This window comes from Staurois parvus, unplaced genomic scaffold (assembly GCF_062004578.1).
Source record: "Staurois parvus isolate SC_StPar_1 unplaced genomic scaffold, SC_StPar_1.0 ptg000261l, whole genome shotgun sequence".
NCBI lineage: Eukaryota > Metazoa > Chordata > Amphibia > Anura > Ranidae > Staurois > Staurois parvus.
In genome coordinates this window covers 2,043,112-2,063,277 of record NW_028318057.1, presented here as the reverse complement: position 1 = coordinate 2,063,277, position 20,166 = coordinate 2,043,112, and the positions used below count along the sequence as shown (strand labels likewise).

The 20,166-nt window shown below is 43.2% G+C and overlaps 1 protein-coding gene across 1 annotated transcript in view; it reads right to left on the bottom strand.

Annotated features, from left to right (window-relative positions):
• Positions 1 to 19,209, bottom strand: part of TFEB (transcription factor EB) — an 85,487-nt gene extending 66,278 nt beyond the window's left edge. The window contains exon 1 of the mRNA XM_089681171.1: positions 19,053 to 19,209. The gene's annotated coding sequence lies outside the window, so the exon portion shown is untranslated. The remainder of the gene's footprint in view (positions 1 to 19,052) is intronic.
• Between the last annotated feature and the right edge of the window lie 957 nt (positions 19,210 to 20,166).

The following is a 20,166-nucleotide window of genomic DNA, read 5'->3' as shown; positions in this document are numbered from 1 at the left end:
TGTAAAAGTTATAAAGTCTAGAAACTATGGGATATATATCTGAAAATTGATCAGTTGAGATCCTAAAATGACAGACGCTGGTATGATGTATGGCAATGATTTGGACGCTCGTATGGAGTATGGTAGTGATCAGGATGCTAGTATGAGGTATGGCAGTGATATGGATGTTGGTATGGTGTATGACAATGATCCAGACACTGCTATGACATATGGGGTGATCAGGATGCTGGTATGGGGTACGGCAGTGAACAGGATGCTGGTATGAGGTATGGTGGTGATCAGGACGCTGGTATGGTGCATGGCGGTGATCATGGTGCTGGTATGACGTATGGTAATGATCAGGATGCTGGTATGGCAAATGGAGGTGATTATGGCGCTAGTATGGGGTATGATGGTGATAAGGAAATTGGTATGGTGTACGGCGGTGTTTTTGTGAGCACTGGGACAGCTGACAGGTGCTGGCTACATTTTTTTCATTATGGTTACACTGGACAGTGATCAGGGATACGGTCAGTGATCACGTACACTAGGGCTGGCTGGCACTGCAGTGTGTGAGTTTACAAGCAGCCTAATAGGCTGCTGTGCACGCACAGGCTGTGACAGTTTTTCTCTGCTCTCAGAGTGAGAGTAGAGAGAACCGATCTTTACTTTCACTTAGTATTGTTTACTATGTGATTGCAGTGATTGGACACAGCAATCACATGGTACAAAACCATGTTCCCAGCTCAACTTGCCAGCCAGCTTGAAAACAACCGAATTAACTTGCTGGCTGGCAAGTTGAGCTGGGAACTTTCTTTTCTTTTTTTTGACATGCGTTGCCCGTCCATGTGTTCCTTGCTGTAAAAGCCAGTTATAGACTGGGGCAGTGGCCATTTTTTGTACTGGTATTATAACTTGCCTGACTGCATTGTGCCAAGTGTAAAGTTTGGTGGAGGGCGGATTATGGTGTGGGGTTGTTTTTCAGGGGTTGGGCTTAGCCCCTTAGTTCCAGTGAAGGGAACTCTTAAGGCATCAGCATACGAAGACATTTTGGACAATTTCATGCTCCCAACTTTGTAGGAACAGTTTGGGGATGGCCCCTTCCTGTTCCAACATGACTGCGCACCAGTGCACAAAGCAAGGTCCATAAAGACATGGATGACAGAGTTTGGGGTGGAGGAACCTGACTGGCCTGCACAGAGTCCTGATCTCAACCCGATAGAACACCTTTGGGATGAATTAGAGTGGAGACTGTGAGCCAGGCCTTCTCGTCCGACATCAGTACCTGACCTCACAAATGCACTTTTGGAAGAATGGTCAAACATTCCCATAGACACACTCCTAAACCTTGTGGACAGCCTTCCCAGAAGAGTTGAAGCTGTTATAGCTGCAATGGGTGGGCCAACTCAATATTGAACCCTACGGACTAAGGCTGGGATGCCATTAAAGTTCATGTGCGTGTAAAGGCAGGCGTCCCAATACTTTTTGCCATATAGTGTATACATCACAAGGTTGGCAAAAGGATAAGAATTTGGGGAAATATTATGCAGGTGAAGGCAGTAATATTTAGACAGTGATTGGATGTGGGGTCAAAAGGAGGCCTCAGAGTCAAGAATCACACCTAGCAAAGGGACTGATAAATGTGCTATTGATCTCGACAGAAAGGTTAGAGGGCGCGGGGTGAATGAAATATTATAGGCTCAGTTTTGGAAAGACTGAGTGTGAAGAAGTCATGACTTCCATACTGATATGTCAAATAGTACATTTTGAATATGTAAATCGATCTCTTTCTTTATATACTGAAACATGAATAATAAAAAAGATCTATATTGTTCCTGTGCTAACATAAGGCATTTGTCTACTGAATGAGCATTCTAATGGTACTGGTTATCACAGACTGAACTGCGCAGCTATGAAAGGCAGGCCAATAGATGTGAGTCACAAGCTCTATTTAGCTCAGCGGACACAGAAGCATGGAGGCTGTGTTTGTGTTTTGGTGTGTAGTGTGCGGGGAGGGGGGGCATCAAGCATAGCAGTGAAATTTAAGTGATGTGTTTGACAGCTGAGAACAGGAGGACAGTGCGCGGTAAGAGTAATCTTTACTGGGCGCCTGTTTGACCGCGCTACTGTATTTCAGCTTAGAACTCATCGGTTATTTTACAGGTGTAATAACTACATGCCTCGTGGTTGATTTAAGTTTAATTTATGCAGAAAGTGTTCCATAAATGTATTAATTACAATGAACAACCTTTGCTACAACAGAAGAAAAAAATGCGACCTTTAAAATTGACTTTTATTAAGTACAATGTGTACGTGGCCCTTTGGCTTTTCTCTACACTGTAGCAGACAGGCCCCGCACACATTTCTTTCTGTGACCCATTCACCCAGCACATAGCTATAAATCAAACAATGACCCATTATTAACACTCTCACCAGTGTCACTGCACATTTCTGTTAAGTAACCAGCTTGTCCAACTTAACCGTACGACTAGAAAAGAATAGACAGAAATAAAAAAAAAACAATAGTTATGGAGAGTGGATACAGCAATCTACAGTTGTGCACAAAAGTCTGCATACCCTGGCAGAAATTGTGACATTTTGGCATTGATATTGAAAATATGACTGATCATGCCAAAAAATGCTCTTTTATTGAAGGATGATGATCATATGAAGCCATTTATTATCACATAGTTGTTTGGCTCCTTTTTAAATCATAATGATAACAGAAATCACCCAAATGGCCATGATCAAAAGTCTACATACCCTGGAATGTTTGGCCTTGGTACAGACACGCACGGGTTAAAATGCCAATTAGAGGTTAATGTCCGACATCTGTGGCTTTTTAAATTGCAATTATTGTCAGTGTATAAATAGTCAATGAGTTTGTTAGATCTTGCGTGGAAGCACTGACTAGGATAGATACTGAGCCATGGGGATCAGAAATGAACTGTCAAACATTCTGTGTAACAAGGTAATGGAACTTTATAAAGATGGAAAAGGACATAAAAAGATGTCCAAAGCCTTGAATATGCCAATCAGTACTGTTAAATCACTTATTAAGAAGTGGAAAGTTCGGGGATCTCTTGATACCAAGCCAAGGTCAGGTAGACCAAGAAAGATTGCAGCCATAACTGACAGAAGAATTGTTCAGGATACAAAGGGAAACCCATAGGTAACCACAAGAAAAATACAGTCTGCTTTGGAAAAAGACAGTGTGGTTGTTTTGAAGGAGCACCATATGATGACACTTGAACAAACATACAGTTGTGACCAAAATTATTCAACCCCCAATGCTGTAAAGGGGTTTAGGGACTATAGTGTACATTTGGAATTGTATTCAGAATCAAATCCTACAAGGACGTTGTAACTACCCAAATGCAACTAAAATGACATCAATTGTTTATGTAATACAGTAGTAAATGGTTCTTATGTGGTTTCTTCATTGCCACAATTATTCAACCCCTTAAAGACTACCACTCTGAAGAACAGAGGTTCATACAGGTGCTTTCCATCAGGTATTGAAAACACCTGTGGATGTCACCGAGCAGCAATCAAGCATAATAAGCACCAATTAGGCAGCTTTAAAATGACTGTGATACTCAGCTCCTTCTAGACATTTACTGGTGTGGTTACAAACATGGTGAAGGCAAGAGAATGGTCCAGGAAGACAAGAGAAGAGGTGATTTCTCTTCACAGGAAGGGCAATGGCTATAAGAAGATTGCAAAGATGTTAAACATACCAAGAGACACCTTAGGAAGCATCATTCGCAAATTCAAGGCAAAGGGCACTGTTGAAACGCTACCTGGTCGTGGCAGAAAGAAGATGCTGACTTCGACTGCTGTGCGCTACCTGAAGCGTAGAGTGGAGAGAAGTCCCCGTGTGACTGCTGAGGAACTGAGAAAAGATTTGTCAGATGTGGGTACAGAAGTTTCAGCCCAGACAATAAGACGCACACTGCGTAATGAAGGCCTCCGTGCCAGAACTCCCAGGCGTACCCCCTTGCTGTCTCCAAAGAATAAGAAGAGTCGACTGCAGTATGCCAAAAGCCATGTGGACAAACCACAAAAGTTGTGGGATAGTGTTCTGTGGACTGATGAAACAAAATTAGAACTGTTTGGGCCCATGGATCAACGCTATGTTTGGAGGAGGAAGAACAAGGCCTATGATGAAAAGAACACCTTGCCTACTGTGAAGCATGGTGGAGGGTCAATCATGCTTTGGGGCTGTTTTGCTTCTGCAGGTACAGGGAAGCTTCAGCGTGTGCAAGGTACCATGAATTCTCTTCAGTACCAGGAGATATTGGATGGAAACGTGATGCAGTCCGTCACACACCTGAGGCTTGGGAGACGTTGGACCTTTCAACAGGACAATGATCCCAAGCATACCTCCAAGTCCACTAGAGCATGGTTGCAGAGGAAAGGCTGGAACATTTTGGAGTGGCCATCGCAGTCACCAGACTTAAATCCGATTGAGAACCTCTGGTGGGACTTAAAGAAAGCAGTTGCAGTGCGCAAGCCTAAGAATGTGACTGAACTGGAGGCCTTTGCCCATGAAGAATGGGCGAAGATACCCGTAGATCGCTGCAAGACACTTGTGTCAAGCTATGCTTCACGTTTAAAAGCTGTTATAACTGTAAAAGGATGCTGTACTAAGTACTAAGATTGAATGTCACTTGGGGGTTGAATAAAACTGATAATGCTGTGAGCACAGAAAAGACATTTGTGGTTATTTCATTATAACTGTTATGTTATATTTGTCTGACCTACAAGTGCCTCTTTAATGTAAATGTAAGCAAGATGACTGAATGATCAAAAGCAATGTCAAACTGGCCAAAACACTCAATTTCAGTGGGGGTTGAATAATTTTGGTCACAACTGTAAGTGCTTTTGAGGACACTGCTTTTTTAAAATGCTGATGCACATTTTTTCTGCAGAAAACGCAAGTATAAATGGGCTGCTGTGCCTGCACAAACCCACATAAATGTGAACCAGGCCTAAAATAAATCCATCAAGCCCAAACAGTACTGTGTAATTCACAATGGCTGTCTGTGTGGAAGATGTTGTGTGTGCCAGTGCCACACCCTTGCTAGAACAGCCACTGCCAAGTCAGGGTTTAGGAACAGCAAGGGGAGAAGCACATACCCGGTCCTGTTCAGCCGAGCTCCGCTCACCATCCGCGGGCTCACCTCTCAGTACTGCCGGCCACTCCCACTATCACCTCCTACCCTGCGGTGTCCTAGGCATACAGGCAACATGACATGGGGCGGGGTCAGAATGTCAGTGGAGCTCACGGCCCCGCCCATTCCTTCCTTGCTGGGGAGTCAGAAACAATAGACACTACACCACTACCTGTCTCCTGGAGTCCTGTCCCAGCTGTCATCTGTGAACAGTGTGTGTTTCCGGCCAGTCGTTCTGCAGTGCCAATGGGGCCCCTAATTTGCGGGGGCTCAAGGGGCAGCTGGTTTGGGCCCCAAAACAATGATTGAGCCGTGGGCAGCTGCCCCTTATCCCCCCGCATTAAAGACGGTCCTGCAGCTATCGTACTAAGGAACAGTAAGTGTAACCTTGCAGAGTATAGCAGAGAACGAACAACAATAATACGAATACAATCAAAATGATGTTTTTGGGTTTGGATATGGTATACACTTATATATCCAAGTTAATTTGTGCATTAATTAGGGTTGCATCAACGGCGATAGCAAGCATTTGCACGAATACTTGTGCATATACTCCAATACCTAAAATAGATACCTTTGTGGTGCGATTTGAGCCCATACAAAATGAATAGGTCCAAATCGCACTGCAAAGAATAGCATGCCACTTGAACAGGTATGCGATTTGATTCCTGTCCAAATCACATGCGGTTTCCCGCGCCACTCCTGTGTAAAACCAGGCTTGGTTCACAAAGGAGCAGTGAGGGAAGCTGCATGTGACTGCAGGCATCTATTAAATACTAAACCAGTTTGATTTTCTCAAACTTTTTTGAGACACCTTGTATCGCACACACATTAACGGCGGGGTAGGAGGGGAGGGGGCGCACAATAATCTCAGCTATGTTGCAATCATTAGCTCACTGATGTTACAACACTGCAGTTCTGCAAATATTCCTCACATCTCACAAACAAACTGTTCCATATTTTACTAAACAAAAATTTGTGATAATGAACAGGACAGAATTTCGACATAGAAAGCTGAAAAAGAAAGAGAATGGGCGCACACCAGCAGACAATTCATTACTTATCATTATGAGAAAGGGGAATCTAAAGGTAACCACCAAAGTTACAGTCTCATTGTACATTTCCCTAGATTCCAGCTGAATTATGCAAAAACTGTTATGTGTGTGGGAGGTGCACATGACACAGCGCCGTTCATTTATTAACCACTTGCCCTCCAGAGGATTTACCCTCCTTCCTGACCAAGCCATTTTTTGCAATATGGCGCTGTGGAGGTCATGCAATGCTGCACCCAAATGAAATTTATGTCCTTTTTTCCCCACAAATAGAGCTTTCTTACGGTGGTATTTGATCACCTGTTCGTTTTTTATTTTTTGCGCTATAAACAAAGACCGACAATGTTGAGAATAAAACAATATTTTTGATTTTTTGCTATTAAACATGTCCAGTAAAAAAAAATCAAATTTCATTATAAATTTAGGCCAAAATGTAATCTGCAACATGTCTGCTAAAAAAAAATTCCAATACATGTAAATTAATTGGTTTACCTGAAAGTTAGAGCGTTTACAAATGGCGGTATAGATACTGGATTTTTTTTTTCTCTATTAATGGCAGCGATCAGCGACTTTTAGTGGGACGGCATTCTAACACTGGGGTGAATTGATCTGGTATCACTGACATCCCCAGTGACACCAATACAGTGATCAGTGCTAATAAAAAGCACTGAAACTGTACTAATGACACTGGGCAGAAAGGGGTTAACATGGGGGGTGATCAAAGGGTTAACTGTGTGCTGTTGTACTACCTGGGCTGTGTCTGTGTTTCACTGTAAGCACACTGCTTTGTATGGCTCTGCTCTGATCACATAGTTACAACAAGATCATATGAACAACATGCGTGATGAAGGGGTCCTGAGAGACTCCAAAACGTTGCCTTGCTGTAACTATGTGATCGTTCATTAAAACTTTTGGACCCATATTGGTGATCCTCTGTATGCTGGTGACATTCTCCCTCCCCCATCAGAGATTCTTGATGATCACGGGGTGCCGGTGAGTAATCACTGGCCGAGACCCGGTGATTGACAGCCGAGGCCACGAATAGGCGGCATGGGTGGGGTACGTGCGCGGCTCACGTGCACCCCTACCCGGAACTGCAAAATCACGTATATATACATGTGATTTTGCGCACCACTGCCGCCCTGTAGCAGTATTTCTGTTGTATGGCGGAGGGGAAACAGTTAGAGGAGTAAATGTTCCCATTGTAAAAGTGAAAGCTCACTTAACTCTGGTTCACACTGAATACGACTTTGAAATCGCACTACTTCACTTGATTTGTGCAATTTGTACCACCGATTTCACTGTGGCTTGCAACTTCATTTACCAGAAGTCAATGCAAGTTGCAAGGTAATTGGAAAAAAGAAGTGCAGGAACTATTTTTGAAATCGCGCTTCTTCAAATTGTACTGTTTAAGACCATGCCATCGAAATACATTAGATGTGACTTCAGATGCGATTTGTAAATTGCATGTCACACCTGAAGTCACACCAGTGTGGACAAGGGCTTAGATAAGAGAAAAGAGAAGCTGGTTACTTGAGGACCCCATATGCAAGAGGATTTTTGCTTTTCTGTGACTGGATAACTGAAGTAAATATATCTTTACCTAAACTACATGAACATTCATTACAAAGCAAAAATTCTTTACTCCTTTACATCTAGTTTGTGGGTAGCAAACGATCTCGCTTTAGTAGAAGACACACTATCAGGCCATACATGTTACAATCTGATTGAACGATTCTTTACAGAATTGGATAATATAATCAGAGCTATGAATTATCAAAAACATCCATAATATGTTATTGATTTTGAGCAAAACAGGTACATTTAATGGAAATTATTCTGATCAGTCTAGTTGGAAAATTTGACTTTAGGAAAGTAGATAATTCGGGATGATCGTTCAGTGCATGATGCATCAAGCAATCTTTTCAATCTGCACAGCCAGCTTCCTACTGCGCATGCGCGAGTTGTGCTGTGCTTTGTGAATGTGTCCTAGAAGAAGGTGGAGTTAAGGAGGAGGGGCCGAATGTCACTGCGACGATCTGACCTGAAGTGGGAGCGGGTACCTGTCAAAACCAGGTACCCGCCCAATACCCTAAAAAGTGCCAAATGTGGCAGTGGTGAGGGGAGTGGATATAAACATGTGGACCTTCCCCTTTTGGGTGAAGTTCCGCTTTAATAACATTAGACAACAGTAGAACCTCTAGATTGAGTGATCATTTAAAACGGGACATTCTGCTTTAAGTCATCCTCCCCCCTCCTCTAACACGTCTGGTATATTATATTGAAGGGGGATGGGGAGTGGGTAACTAGCTTTGACATGTACCCGCTCTGACTTCCGCTCAGATCGCCTAGGCTCGGCCTCCATCCTTGCAGTCTTCTGGGATGCGGCTCACGCATGCGCAGTCGGCTGTGAAGTCAATAACAGCATAGTGAGCTGCTCACAGTTAGGATACCGGTGCTGGGAACCTGAATTCTAGTGAAGAACTAGCCCGGGGGAGGACAGCACTGGATCCCTGTGCAGGTAAGTGTCCCTTTATTAAAGGCACTATTCAGGCAGTCAGCAGCTACTGGATTTGTAACTGCTTTATTTGATATAATTGATATAAACCTGATAAAGCTGGCACCAAAGGCTTCTGTAGCATGACTTCCCTGCTCTTCTTCATAGATGAAATACAAAGGTGTTTAGGGAGCTGGTGGTTGAAAGCAGTCAGATTGTGCCTGCCCATTGACTGTACTCTGATGACTTTATGAGTGTTTTTTACTGCAGTTACAATCATTGGGCTTTGATGACCATCCTTGCCCCCTCATTCAGGTCATATGCTTACCTTTCCCTGCTCCACCGACATCCTCACTGTATGACCAGCTCGAAGATACACAGCCTCCTCTTCAAATTCTTCACTGTTGACTCCAATTCCACCTGTGCATGCATACCCCAATCTCCATTTAGCACAATGGAGAGTTCATACTTTGTTCTGAGTTTGTAGAAGTAGTGTGGGGCCATCCCCACACTACTTCTTCTACAAATTCTCATGCAGGGGCACCAGAAAACGTCACTTACGGAGGCTAATCCCACCAAGGTGCCAAGAACCCACCAAGAAGAATTCATTCAGTTTAAACCAAATCAGTGAAAGATGGATTCTAACTTGTTGCTGAAAGTTACTGAATGTCTATAGGAATGCAAAACCCGCTTGAAGCAGATGATATTCAAGTCAGAAGGAGATCAACTGCAGGTAAAATGCATCGGTAAGTGAATTCTGAGTGATCTCATAAGTGTTCCAAATTGATGCCACCAACACAAGCCCAAAGCCCACTGACGAAGGACCTAGCAGAAAATTCTCCTTTCTGACCCACTCTGAAACCAGTATCACTACTTTCATTCCTGGGATTCGATATCCGTGATGTCATGTCTAAGCTACACCTGCTGCCATCCTCCTGTCCAGTGAAAGTGTCTCAGTGATCTATAAGGCCTCATTCTCATCTAGGGATTTGAAATCATAGGCGGAATCACTGCAATTCTGCCCACGATTCCAAATTGTACTGCAATGCTGCGAAGTGCAGCACGCCTGTTCTGGTGCCATTCAATTTCAATGGCACCTATATGGGGTGTGGTTTTGCCATGATAAATCGCACTGCAATTGCGGCAAACCACATCGAGCAAAGCTTGTAGCCCAAAAGAAACTCTTGCTTATTTTTCTGGGCGATGCGGATTGCAACGTAATTTATCTCGTGACAATAAAGCACCATGTTTAGGTGCCATTGAAAGTGAATGGCACCCGTACACACATGCTGCATTTTGCCAGCATTGTAATGCGATTTGAAACCATGGCGAGTCTAGCGCTTAGTGACAAAGTGAAACTAGCTTCCGTGGATTAAGTAATGTCAAGCACTTTGTGGTGTCTGCTCCTAGGCAGGTCTTTTAAAACTTTAATATGGTTAATAGTTCACTGAATACTTCACAAACAGAGGGATCAGTTTGGAGCAAAGCAGGATCTCTTCTCATGGGCCTAGTCCAGTCACCTAAAGTTTCAGATAGGCACTATCCAGGCAGGTTGTGATGCCAAGCCAGCCAGAGAAAACAACATTTTTGAAAGAATCCCAAAATACTTGTTGATGGGATTCTTTAAATCTGGCACTAAGGGAATCGTCAGTGCTTAGATGGGATGATACTCTTGGATCTACAACGGAAACAATCCTCTTAAAAGGACTCTTCAAATAGGTAGAGGTCTATCAAACATTTGGGAGGTGTAAACAGTTTATCAGGGGTCTCCCAGTCCCCAAAAAAGCCATCTGGAACTAGCAGGTGCACTAGAATTTGTCTTGTGGTTTTCATAGGGCCTTTTAGGGATCCCAGACAAGTAGCAACACTGGTAGAAACTGCAGGCTGATCTTGGTGGTCTCCCACAGGCTCAACTGCGCTCAGTCTATCCATTCATAGTTAGTCTGGCCGAAAAGACACAAAAGTCCATCCAGTTCAACCATTAAAAAAAAAAAAAGTTATAATCCTATACTCACAGTTGATCCAGAGGAAGGCGAAAAAACCCAGCAAAGTACGATCCAATTTGCTCCTGATCCCCCAAGAGGCAATGGGATAGTCCCTGGATCTACTTTAGTATTAATGTTAGTATCCAGTTATATTCTGTGTATCCAAGAAACAATCCAGGCCTTTTTTAAAGCAATCCACTGAGATGGCCAGAACCTACTCGAGGGAGTCTATTCCACATTTTCACAGCTCTCACTGTGAAGAAACCTTTCTGTGTTTGGAGATTAAATTTCTTTTCCTCCAGACGTAAAGAGTGCCCCCTTGCCCTCTGTGTTGACCTCAGGGTGAATAGCTTTACACCGAGTTCACTATATGAACCACTGATGTATTTATACATGTTGATCATATCCCCCCTTAATCTCCTCTTCTCAAAAGAGAATAAATTCAGTTCCTCTAATCTTTCCTCATAGCTGATCTCCTCCATGCCTCTTATCAGTTTAGTTGCCCTTCTCTGTACTTTCTCCAGTTCCCCAATGTTCTTTTTGTGAATTGGTGCCCAAAACTGAACTACATATTCCATATGAGGTGTTACTAATGATTTGTACAGGGGTAATATGATATCTCTCTCTCTGGAGTCTATACCTCTTTTAATACAAGAGAGGATTTTGCTCGCTTTAGAAACCGCAGTTTGGCATTGCATGCCATTATTAAGCTTGTGATCTACCAGAACTCACAGATCCTTCTCCACCATTGATTCCCCCAGTTGTACCCCCCCTAGTATGTATGATGCATGCATATTCTTAGCCCCCAAGTGCATAACCTTACATTTATCAGCATTAAACCTCATATCATTCATACATGTGCTTCTACTATGTAGGCTCTCAAAATTTAGAGAGTTAGGAACTGCAGAATATTGGGGTGCCATGAAGGGGCTCTGCAGTTTACGCATGTATTTGCATTAAAAACAGAGGTTTAGTTAGCACATATTTGCAAACTGTTAGGACAATGTGGTTTGTTTGCAAGCTGGTTGGTAAGTTGAGCTGGGAATTTTTCTTTTTTATTGTTTGATCTTGGTGGTGTCCACCATGTCAATAAGAGTCGATATGCTCTTGCTAAACTTGAGAGTAATGGCAGCAACCTGAAACTCTTCAGGGGTAATGTCATCCATTAAGAATTTCTGAGTCTCAGCATCAGACAAAGTCTATGATTCTGCAGGGGATGGAGTGGAGTTTTGCTTAGGGACTTGCCAGTCTGAGTAATCAAAATTGCAATTTGGCCCATGAAATCCTGCATTACTGTGGTGAAATCTTCCAAGGATAAGGGGATGGGGTCAGGCCTAACAGAGTTGGGAAAGACTCTGAGGAGTGCAGGGTCCCAAGCAGAGGACAACATTCCAGGCTGTCAGTGTCAGGCTCTCAAGTGGGTGCACTACAGGCAGCCCCGGCGTTGTTTGTAGATCCTGAGTTGAGGGGACCCTTTACAGCTAGACTGTACCCCGCTAGGCCTTGAATATTTACAAACTGGCTGCTGGTAGCAGGAAAGGATCAAACGGCTGAAGACAGCCAGGTCACTGTAGATGGGCAGAAAAGGCCAACAGAGGATGATCCACATGTCACATGCGATAAGGAGCATTGACAGGAATGCATTGCTTCACAATAAATTGTGAAAAGAAGAGCAAAGTGAGCAAGTGTGCGACACTCCACCCAAGGGATATCAGTGCTCAACTCTCAGCATTAACCCAAAGATCACAATCCAGGTTAGCCTTGACATCATCCAGCAGCAGTGTCTGGGTACGACCTCCATAGCTTTTGCTGAGAAAACACCAACCTAAATAGCTGCGCATAGAGACCAGCTCAAGCAGCAGGTGGTAGAATCTTAACTGAAGTAAAAAAATGAATATTATTCTTGAATGCAGGGAAATAAGGGGAGCAAAAAATAGTTACACTTTACACAGTAAAAAGATTTCCATTCTCCTAGAACACTAGCAAAAACCCTGAGGCATGCTGGGAGTAGAAGGGGCTGATCGCTATTCTTTGGTTTGACAATGCCCATATCCTTCTTTGGGCAGTGGTATAACCCAGTGTTTTTCAACATTATTCAGTCAAGGCACCCTTTAAAATTATGGACAGTCTTGAGGCACCCCATTCTAAAATGTAAAATACTACTCTAATAGTTTTATATAACACAGCAGCATCCACACACATTGGACACCCAACGCTAGAGGTGATTTATTCTTCCAAATCAAACAAATTTTTGCACACTGGTCCTGACTAGTATTCCAGTGTTTCTCTTCTCCCTCAGTTTTTCTCCATCACTGAGCTAATGTGTCCCCAGCACTTATGGAGAGGGGCAAGGAAGGGTCAAACAAGGATGCTGTACAGACCACTGATATCCTCCTTATCAAATGATGATGTCATTGGTTGTCAGGACATCGGCAGCTAGAAGGTCATAATGGCACACATTGAAAACCTGTGGCTTTGTGTAACTAAAAGTCAGGCTTCTTCCACCCGCTGGCTTGTATACAAGTTTTGGGCAACTTTTAGACATTTTGCCAAGGCACCAATGAAAAACCTCAAGGCACACCTGGGATGCCTTGGCACCCTGGTTGAGAAAGGCTGGTATAACCCAATAGTCTCTGAATAATGTGTCCCTCAATAAATGAGAAAGAACATTTTTTATGTTGGCTCTCTGTCATACTCTGCACATCAATGCTTTGATTGGGAAAGGCTAGCAGTGTGAATCAATCAGGCTCTGATGCCATGTACAGTGCTGTCAGTCCCATAAGGGCAAAGACAACAGTAATACTCCATTGCCCAATCCACAAGCTGGGGTGGGTTAGTGACCGAGCTACAGTTACTAATCAACTGCAGTGGAGAAAAGGGAGGTCACTGACATGGTTGTACTGCCTGCCAAGAACGCAGGGATCACAAAATTATATACCCACCTGCCTGGGCTCCTCAACAAGACAATGTAGGTTCTGCTCTCAAAGGGCCAATAGATGCATCATTTAAAGGGTTGGTTTACCAAAAAACTGCCTATGCAGATAAGGGGCACTTGTATATAAAAAACAAATTGTGCAGCTCTAAAATTGAATAATGCACTTGCTATAGAAGTAGGCCATTTGTATACCTCCCAAAGCCTGAATGCAAACTCAAAACTTTGCTAAGTGAGGTCTACTCATTATTGCTTACCTCCCTGGCCTAAATGTATGAAGAAATTTAGTTTTTTTAATTTTCTTTTTATTGGACGTCTTATAGCAGAAAGTAAAAAATATTTTTTTTTTCAAAATATTCTTTTTTTTTTTGTTGTTAATATAATAAAAAACCCAATTGTGATCAAATACCACCAAAGGAAAGCACAATTTGTGTGTTATACATTTTGTTTGGATACAGAGTTGCATGACCGCGCAATTGTCAGTTAAAGTAACGCAGTGCCAAATAGGAAAAAATGGCCTGATCAGGAAGGGGCAAGTGGCTAGTCTACATTCACTGTAATGTCCAATGCTGTAACTCTTATACAGTATCTCACTATGGAGAAGAACATATGTCAGGCCATTATAAAAACCATTAGACCTCATTAATATCAACTTCAGGAAAAGATGTCTTGACCAGCAACTTGATTCTTCAGTTTATTTTCAGAATTACAATTGGAAAGCTTGATAATATTACAGATTGCTATGAGCAGCGGTGATAATTCTCCTTTTTAACCCTTCACTAAATGGTGACCACTGAGTTGTGGTGAGAGGTTAACACAGAACTTAAGGCCTTGTTCACATGGGTAGCAAGTATACATACACCAATGAATAGCCATTTGCGATGGATCACTTTTCAGAGGTGGTTTAGGGCTGGTTCACAGGAGTTCAGGAGGCAATACTGCCTCCTCCTAAAAGTCTCTCTTTTTTTTTTTTTTTTAACACCAAGGGGCATTTTACATGGAAATACTGTCCCGTAACTGTGCGCCAAGAGTTTAGCACACAGTTGCAGTGCAGTCCCATATTGACTTCGATGGATGCCAAATGTGAGATGCCAAAGAAATTTGCCAAATTGGACAATAATGGCATCATGGCTTGTCCAAGTATACCACTCCAAGCGGTCACCATGTAAAATTGTAGGTGGGCAGTTCGGGAGCGGTAAAAACATGCACCAACTGCCTGATTTTTGCACCCCTTTGCTGTCCATGTGAACAAAGCCTTGGTAAAAGGGACAGAAATTGTTGTCACTATAACATTTAGTGGGGACAACGGTCAGGCGTGTGATTTACCCTGACATTGGAGAGACTTCCTATCACTACTTGTAGGTGTCTCCAGAACAGGAAGTGAGAGGAAATCAGCTTACTGAGTACATAGACAGCAATAAAACCCAGCAGAGGTTCTAACCCTTCCCCATTTAGTACAATACTGAAAAACAATTCACTTTCATTTTCAAGCCAGATGAACATGCCATTATGCTACAAGATCATGTGACCTGTGCTAAAACATAATGTCTGGAATGCTCACCTTTTAGTTATTCTGGGTTAACACAGCAGCTCAGAGGTTAGTACTCTTGCTTTGTAGCACTGGAGTCACCCAGTCAAATCCTTGCCAGAACACTATCTGCATGGAGTTTGCATGCTCTCCCTGTGCTTGTGTTGGTCTCCTCTGGGTACTCCAGTTTTCTCCCACACTCCAAATACATGCTAGTGAGTTGATTTTGGCTCCTGTATGTGTGAACATTATGGTGGCCATACATAGAATGATTTTACATATGAAAAATACGATACAACAATATCAGATGATAGAAAAGTTTGTTTGATCCACATTACACTTAACAATCATATCACTGGTCTACTTTGCTATGACCATCAGACCAATCAGAGTAATTTTGAATAAATTGATCGGTTTTGCTCAAAATCGATTGATAATGCATTGTGTGACTTGTCAGCAATTCATATATCCGACCATATTATCAGATTCTGAAGAATAAATCTGGACCATACACTATGCAATCTGACTGCACAACCACTTTCAGATCTACCATCAACTATGTAGTGCAAGGGCCTGCTTGACTAGATACACAATGAATGCATGTTTAGTTAGGTCCTTCTATTACATAGCTTTGCTCTAAAGGGGAAAGGTGATTCGCCAGAGACTGAACAATCTGATTGTATAGTGCAGTGGTCTCTAAACTGCAGCCCTTTTCTTGCCTTTATCTGGCCCTTGAGGCATTATCTCTACCACTGACACCAACAGTGGGGCATAATTCCTGTCTCTGACACCAACAATGCAGCACTATTCCTTCAACTGACAACAAAAATGTAGCACTATTTCTCCCACTGGCACAAACTTTTCTCCCCCTAATAACAAAGATTGGGCATGGTTTCCTCTCACTGGGGGCAGCCTAGCCCCCTAAAGTCTGAAGGACAGTAAACTGGCCCTTTGATCAGAAAGTTTGGAGAGCCCTGCTATAGTGTGTGGCCAGCTTTTGACAGATTACACAATCTCCTTTAGATTTACTGAAAGCAAATAATATGAGGACAAACCTAAACATTACTTTCAATTTCTTTCCAATCTGGCAGGCCTTCATACTACATAGCTGATGGTAGATTCAAAGAAGATTGTACAATCAGATTGTATTGCGTGTGTGGTCACTTTTTGATCTACCTTAAACTATATAGTACAAGGGACTGTCTGATTAAATACTAATTGAATGGATAGGTAAAGTATGACTACAGGAAAAACTTTAGTGGAGATGGATTAGAACCCTTGTCAAATTTTTATCGCTGTCTGTGTCCCCATTAGGGAGATTCACCCTCTCTATCCATCCTGGTGAATGTTATCACTAAGAGTGAAAGTGAAAGAAAATCTAAAATTTTGGGTTGTCACCAGAACAGCAATAAAGGGGAAATCTCCCAATGGGGACACTAGTTCTGGTGACACCCTGAGATTCCCTCACTATAGAGGGATTTTCTCGCACTTCCTGTTTTGGCTATTGGACAGGAAGTGAAGGGAAACCACCCCAAAAGAACACAGACAAAAAAAAAATGACCGGGGTTATAACCCTCCCTTACTCTATCCAAAATGAAAAAAAAAAGTTTTGCCTTAAGTTCTACTTTAAAGTTTGGGGTTTTTTTATATTACAGAGGAGGGCTATAATACCTATCAGTTCTTTTATTTGCCATCTGTGCCCCATTGGGGAGATTTCCCCTTCCTTCCTGTCCAATAGAAAAAATCAGGAAACGAGAGGAAATTCCTCCAAAGTGAGGGAATCCCTGTGTATGACCAGGTCACCAGAACTAGTGTCCCCATTGGGAGATTTCCCCCCTTTTAGTGTTCTTGCGGCAGCCCACAATTTTGGATTTTCTTTCAGTTTCGCTAATAGTGGTCAACAGAACAAATGGGGACACAGACAGCAATAAAAACTTGACTGTTTCTCTACTCCCTCTCCACTACATCCAAAACCAGAAAACAGTTTTGCTTTTGATTACACTGTAAGCTCTGTGCTCATTTAACATGGATATGTCATTGTGAACGGGATTGTATAGTGTATGGCAAGCTTAAAATGGAACTAAACCCTCCTAAGCTTTTCAGACTCTGTTTGATCTGCAGTTGCCATGGTGATCAGTTATGACACCAGACATTTGATGGTTTGACAGTTTGGTTGAGGGCACAACCAATGTGACAGTTGGCACTTCTGGCACGTGCTGGGAATGTAACCATTTTCTTAAACTGTTAGGCCCCTTTCACACGGGCATTTACGGATGAAAAATGGACACCCATGTATTTCTATGGACTAGCGGATGTAAATGGATGATCATCTGTTTACATCTGTTAATGTCCAAATCTGTTAACATCTGGGTTTTTTTAACGGAAAACATTTTTCTTCCGTTAAAAAAATGGAACGGGCGAAAAAAACAGATGTAAACAGACAGAAATGGATGTAAACAGACATACAGTTCATTTTTCTGTTGGTAAAGGATGTAAAAAATGGATATAAACAGATTAAAAATGTAAGTAAACATATGTAAACTGCTGAAATATTTATTAAAAACGGATGTCAACTGATGAAAAATTTATGAATAACGGATGTAAACGAATGTAAATGGATGAAAAAACGGATGTATGCTGATGACAAAAATGGATGTAAACTGATGAAAAAAACAGATGCAAAATGAAGAAAAAAAACGGATGTAAACTGATGAAAAAACGGATGTGTACTGATGAAAAAAACGGATGTAAACTGATGAAAAAAAACAGATGCAAAGTGAAAAAAAAGGATGTAAACTGATGAAAAACCGGATGTAAAACTGATGTGAATGGATCCATTTTTTCTTGGAAAAAAACGTGACTGAACTGATGAAAAAAAAAACGGAACGTCTGTGTGAAAGGACCCTTAGGCTTCTTTCAGATGGGGCAGATAGTCAGCGTGATCCACTTGCTCAGGAGGCAGAATCTTTCTGTTGATCCCCGCTGAGCAGGCGGCTGACAGGTCTCTGTCCACTCTGCTGCTGCAGCCAGTGCCCGCTGATTTCAATGGGACTGTCGGATGGAAACTGACCGCCTGTCCGTTTCCACCTGATTGTCATCTGATCCACTGTTTTTGACGTACAGGATCGGATCGGATGCCGTGGGGTGTCAGCAGACTATTGCCCGCTGGGACTTACCGGTCTATAGAAGTCTATGGATGGACTGATTGGGTCTGCCTGAAAACCAGACAGGTGGACCCCATCAGTCCGCTCGTGTGAAAGGGGCCTATAAGTGATGGGTTTAGTTCTGCTTTAGAGGTCACCATACACATTACAATCTGATCATACAATTTCTGTATAATCATGTTGAGATTTACGTAACATGTGCACCTACCGAATCAGGCAAGTTGTTGGTGGATGTAAAGGAGATTGTCCAAACAGATAGCCTAGTGTATGAGCAGATTCGGAGTGTGAGCTCCTTGAGAGCAGGGACTGATGAGTATGTAAATACTTGGCTGTATATATATAGAATGTATTGTAATGCTGTGTGCGGCACCTGCAGTGCCTGAGTGTTAGAGATCCCTCCCTCGTGCAGGCTGTATAGAATGAAGTAGTGTCGCTCTATTAGAAGTGTATCTAGGCTCAGATTGCTCCTCCTGCACACAGTACTGGGCACCGCAGCCCCCTGGGCACAGCAGCCCTGTCCACACTCCTCCTGTCACCAGCACTCAGCTACAGAGGCGGCTGTGACCTCAATAACCTCCCTCTGGCCGGATGTGTCCGACCACTGACAGGTGTCACCGGAGCTCCGCCCCCTCAGGCACTCCCCGGTACTCCCGTGTGTGTCGTCGTTGCCCGCTCTTCTCCCCCGGGGTGCCCGGCTGCTCCCGTGTCCTCCTGAAGGTCACCCCGTATATGTCTCACCTCGGCTTCCACTTGTCCCTTCTATTGATGTCGGCGGAGATTGGCAGGCGCACCCACGAAATGTTGCCGCTGTAAACTCCAGAACCCGCTACGCAGCCCGCACGACAACTACTGTCATCGGCTCCTGTCACAGCGGACTGCAATTCAGTCAGCAGGGGGAGCCCTCGAGCCTTAGAGGAGACTAGGAGATGGAGTTCCCCGCCGCTGGGGTTCATGGGAACAACACATAGGGCGCCATATTTGTTAAGGGAAACGTCAGTTTGGTGAACCCTATTTCCACGTTATTTCTTTATAAGTGTGGGCACAAATTATGTTCATATCATTGCTTGGCTGCAGACAAAACGGAAAGCTTGTCGTTCCTCTATGCGGGGGAAACACGTCTGCGCAGTTTGCGGCTGCGCGAATTCGGCATCTCAATCGGTGTGTACCCCCTCTAGTGGAAATTGCGTGTCATTACATCTGACAACGCTGATTGCTGACCTCTTCCCGTGAGGATGACTGGACTCGTTTGTTTCATATTCTCTTCCTCGTCCTCTCAGCTTTAAAGAGACACTGACCGCAGATCAGATAGAAAACACAGCACATACTGTATATCCCACTTGAAGACCAAGCTTTTTCTGGCACGTTTTGTTTACATGTAACCATCAGTATTTTTTGCTTAAACATTTCTTAGAACCCTTCAAACATGATATATATATTTTCTTAAAGCAGAGGTCCTAGGTGAAAATTGGTGGGTTTTGACATTTTTTTCTTAATGTCACACGGTACTTGAAGGGTGTATTTACCACAAGGCAAGCAAGGCACTTGCCTAGGGCGGCATTTTTCAGGGGGGCAGCATCTCCCCTCAGAAGAAGGAATGAAAGAAGGGACATGCGTGCCATGGGAACCAGGTGGGATCCGAGAGAGGCTGCAGACTGCTTGATGGTGTATGTAGAGCCTGACTCCCGTTCCCAGGGATGTCCGGAGCTTTGAAGATGAGTGTGGAAGGCTCTCCTGAGTGGGGGGCAGGGATGTTGTTGGTCAATGTCAGGCTCTCTCCACAGGAGGGGGAAGGGTGGGGTGTTGGTTGGTGTTCATTGGGGCAGACGATTTTTTTGTTGCCTAGGGCAGCACA